The following is a 5,294-nucleotide window of genomic DNA, read 5'->3' on the forward strand; positions in this document are numbered from 1 at the left end:
TTACAGGATAAATAACAAGGAAACAAGGAATCAGCCAGATACGTCACTCGCCGCATCCCCATGTCATCTTCAGACGAGTCGCTAGCATCGCTGTCACCATCGTTGGCGTTGCCTCCACCTTCGCCGGTGTCGACGACGCCATCATCAACCACATCACCTGCATCCACCGCAACCAACCCCGTCATCGTTAGAGGCGAAGGCCTTGGCCAGCGCATCCACGTGGTCTTCTACCCACCACACCAAGTCACCCCGGATGCCTTCCGGCATGGGAGTGCTAGCGGCGTCAAAATCGAAGTCGAGTTCAATGTTCTGGAGGTGGCTGAAGAAGCGAGAGAACGCGCGCCCAAGCAGACTGCGACTTCTCTCCTCCACAAGCTGGCGAGCCATGTTAGACCGGGCTTCTAGGCGCGTCACCACGTTGGTGAAGAAGGTCAGGTGACTGGCGTAGTCATTCGAGTGGGGAGGCGGTGCATTCTCGTCACGGATGAAGCTCACGGCGGCATTAGCCCTGCTCCGAAGACCCTGAAGCATGAGGGCGTGCTCGCGCTCCAGCGTCCGCCGTTGAAGCACTTCCTCCCTGTTCTTCCGCGTGACAGCCTTGGTGTCATCAACCCGCCCCTGAAGAGAAATCAGCTCGGTGCGAGCGGAGGCCAAGTCCGCCTGCGCGGTGACCAGGGCGGCGGCCGTGGCCTCCTCACGCCTCTCCGCCTCATCTGACCTGGGGCGGAGAGCGGCGGTCCTGCCCGCTGCCTCAGTTCCCGCAAGCTTTAGCTTCAAGGCATGCTGACCTTCAAGATCCGCTCGGACCTCGGCCACCCGACAGTCGACTTTCTCCTGGACTCGCGCCTCGCGAGCCCCGACGGCATCCTCTGCTTGGGCAACTTGACGCTCCCTCGTCTCCAGTTGCTCAAGCTCGAGGCTGCGCTCCATGGCTTCCAGAGCCAGCGCCTCCTCGCGCTTTCGGACCTCATCTTCCTCGGCAGGCGTCCCCTTAGTGTGGAGAGGGCGGCTTTGTGCGCCTCCATTTGCTGCTCAAGGGACGCACTCCAGGCGTGGAGCTCCCACGCGCGCTTCTCCGCAGCCTCGCGACAGCGGTCAGCTTTGCGAGCCTCCACCAGAGCTCGGGCGCAGGCCTCACGGGAGGCTGCGAGGGAGGCCTCGGCCTTCACGTTTTCTAGATTGCGCCGGTGGCGCCTGAGGGAGTCCTGGATTAGGGGGTCTCCGGACAGCCGAACTATATCCTTCGACCGGACTATTGGACTATGAAGATGCAAGATTGAAGACTTCGTCCCGTGTCCGGATAGGACTCTACTTGGCATGGAAGGCAAGCTTGGCAGTACGGATATGGATATCTCCTCCTTTGTAACCGATCCTGTGTAACCCTAGCCCCCTCCGGTATCTATATAAACCGGAGGGTTTTAGTCCATAGGACAACATACAATCATACCATAGGCTAGCTTCTAGGGTTTAGCCTCTCTCATCTCGTGGTAGATCAACTCTTGTAATACTCATATCATCAAGAATAAATCAAGCAGGACTTAGGGTTTTACCTCCATCAAGAGGGCCCGAACCTGGTTAAAACATCATGTCCCCCGCCTCCTGTTACCATCCGCCTTAGACGCATAGTTCGGGACCCCCTACCCGAGATCCGCCGGTTTTGACACCGACATTGGTGCTTTCATTGAGTGTTCCTCTGTGTCGTCGCCATTAGGCTTGATGGCTCCTACGATCATCAATAGCGATGCAGTCCAGGGTGAGACTTGTCTCCTCAGACAGATCTTTGTGTTCGGCAGCTTCGCACTACGGGCCAACTCGCTTAGCCATCTGGAGCAGATCGAAAGTTACGCCCCTCGCCACCAGGTCAGGATTGGAAGCTTAAACTACACGGCCGATATCCGCGGAGACTTGATCTTCGACGGATTTGAGCCCCTACCTTGTGCGCCACGCGGTCACGATGAGTACAATTTAGCTCTACCATCGGACAGTGTTCAGGAGATCGCACCGGTAGCCGCTCCGACCCTCAATTCGGAGCCAGTTGCGCCATCCATGGACGGGTGGATAGACCCTGCCACGGAGGCAGTATCCTCTGCGGCGATCGAGCCAAATATCGACCTTACCCTTCACGAAAGCCGTGTTGCCAAATTGCCGGATCCTTCTCCGGCCATGGACTCCGAACCGCCTGCGCCCATTCCTGTCGAATCCGATTGGGCGCCGATCATGGAGTTTACCTCCGCGGATATTTTTCAGCACTCACCCTTTGGTGACATACTGAACTCATTAAGGTCCCTCTCCTTGTTAGAAGAGTCCTGGCTGAACTACGTCCGGCAGGATTGGGATGCGGATGACGAAGAAATTCGCAGCCTACCCACCACCCACTTAGTAGCCACTGTCGATGACTTAACCGACATGCTCGACTTCGACTCCGAAGACATCGACGGTATGGACGACGATGCGGGAGGCGAAGAGGAACCACTGCACATAGGGCACTGGACAGCCACCTCATCATATGACATATACATGGTGGACACACCCAAAGAAGGCAATGGCGACGAGACAACAGAGGATGACCCCTCCAAGAAGCAACCCAAGCGCCGGCGTCAGCGGCGCCGCTCTAAGTCCCGCCAAGGCAAACGTGGTGATATCGGCACAGGAGATAATAGCACTCCGGACAGTGCCGAAGACAGCAACAATCCCCTCCAGCAAGATTTGGGGCAGGACGATGGAGAAGCCAGCCCTCCAGAGAGAGCAGCAGATGGAGAGGTGGAGGATGACAATTACATGCCTGCCTCCGAAGACGAGGCAAGCCTCGACGATGACGAATTTGCCGTGCCAGAGGATCCCATCGAACAAGAGCGCTTCAAGCACCGACTTATAGCCACGGCAAATAGCCGAAAGAAAAGCACCAGCAGCTTCATGCTGATCAAGATTTGCTAGCTGACAGATGGACTCAGGTCCTGGTGGCCGAGGAATATAAACTCGAATGCCCCTCCAAGAGTTACCCAAAGTGCAGGTTGCTACCCTGACTGGAGGAAGAAGCACCAGCCCCGGTGTATTACGCGGCTGATCGGCCACCTCGCGACCGCGACGGAGAGGCATTCCAGCCGAAAGCTCAGCCCGCACCCCGACGCCATTCAAATAAAAAGGCAAGGGGAAATACGCTAGACCTGCAAGACGTATTGGAGGACAAAGCAAAACACGCAAGATCGATCTATGGATCACGAGGGCGCGCCACTATGGGAGATGATAATCGTCACGTCGGATACAGTAAAAGTAAGTCCAGCCGGGCCGAACACAGCGGACAAGACTCATTCGAGCTGCGTCACGATATAGCCTAGTACAGAGGCGCCGCACACCCCTTATGCTTCACAGACGAAGTAATGGATCATCAAATCCCAAAGGGTTTCAAACCCGTAAATATAGAATCATACGACGGCACAACAGATCCTGCGGTATGGATCGAGGATTTCCTCCTGCACATCCACATGGACCGCGGCGATGACCTACACGCCATCAAATACCTCCCACTCAAACTCAAAGGACCAGCTCGGCATTGGCTCAATAGCTTGCCAGCAGAGTCCATTGGATGTTGGGAAGATCTGGAAGCCGCATTCCTTGACAAATTTCAGGGCACTTATGTGCGACCACCAGATGCCGATGACTTGAGCGACATAATTCAGCAGCCAAAGGAATCGGCCAGGCAATTCTGGACACGGTTCCTAAGAATGAAAAATCAAATCGTCGACTGTCCTGATGCAGAGGCCCTAGCAGCTTTCAAGCACAACATCCGCGACGAGTGGCTCGCCCGGCACCTTGGTCAGGAAAATACGAAATCTATGGCAGCCCTCACGATACTCATGACCCGCTTTTGTGCGGGAGAAGACAACTGGCTGGCTTGTAGTAATAACATATCAAAGAACCATGGTACTTTGGATACCAAGGACGGTAATGGTAGGTCATGTCGCAACAAACATAAGCGCCGCATTAACAGCGACAATACCGAGGATACGACAGTCAATGCCGGATTCAAAGCCTCTAAACCTGGTCAGCGGAAAAAGCCATTCAAACGAAGCACTCCGGGCCCGTCCAGTTTGGACCATATACTCGATCGCTCGTGCCAAATACACGGCACCCCCGACAAGCCAGCCAACCACACCAACATGGATTGTTGGGTGTTCAAGCAGGCCGGCAAGATAAATTCCGAAAACAAAGATAAGCGGTCACATAGCGATGACAAGGAGGAGCCCCGGCAGCCGAACACTGGAGGACAGAAGAGGTTCCCCCCACAAGTGCGGATGGTGAACATGATATACGCAACCCACATCCCCAAGAAGGAGCGAAAGCGTGCGCTCAGGGACGTATATGCGTTGGAGCCAGTTGCCCCAAAGTTTAACCCATGGTCTTCCTGTCTGATCACCTTCGACCGCAGGGACCACCCCACTAGTATCCGTCATGGCGGATTCGCCGCATTGGTCCTAGACCCAATCATTGACAGATTTCACCTCACCCGAGTCCTTATGGATGGCGGCAGCAGCCTGAACCTGCTTTATCAGGACACAGTGCACAAAATGGTTATAGACCCCTCAAGGATCAAACCCACAAAAACGACCTTTAAGGGCGTTATACCAGGTGTAGAGGCCCATTGCACAGGCTCAGTAACACTGGAAGTGGTCTTCGGATCTCCGGATAACTTACGAAGCAAATAGCTAATCTTTGACATAGTCTCGTTCCGCAGTGGCTACCATGCACTGCTCGGGCGAACCGCATTTGCGAGATTCAATGCGGTACCGCATTATGCATATCTCAAGCTCAAGATGCCACGACCTCGGGGGGTCATCACAGTCAATGGAAACACAGAGCGGTCTCTCCGCACGGAGGAGCACACTGCGGCCCTCGCAGCAGAAGCGCAAAGCAGCCTCTTAAGGCAATCCACCAGTTCGGTGATTAAGGACCCGAACACCTCCACGCGCTCCCGGAATAATCGGCAACAGGACCGCCTGGCACGTTCCGAGCTTGCATAGCAATGCGGCCCCCACCCCGTTCCCAGGCAAACAGCGAAATCCGTGCCATCCATACATAATTACGCATTAAAAATACCATGGGCACAGGTGGGGAGGGGGCACGACTACGACACACTCCTAGACGCGGCTTAAAACTGCACTAGGGGCTTCCCGCTTCGTTATTTTTCTCTTTCAGGACTTTAATCTCCGGAAACCCTGTCCGGCAGCATGATCGCCGAACACATGATGCAGCAACCAAGGAGGCAGAAAGCTACGTCACACCACGGAACTCCCAGG

The sequence above is a fragment of the Triticum aestivum genome, chromosome 7A, assembly GCF_018294505.1.
Source record: "Triticum aestivum cultivar Chinese Spring chromosome 7A, IWGSC CS RefSeq v2.1, whole genome shotgun sequence".
Lineage (NCBI taxonomy): Eukaryota > Viridiplantae > Streptophyta > Magnoliopsida > Poales > Poaceae > Triticum > Triticum aestivum.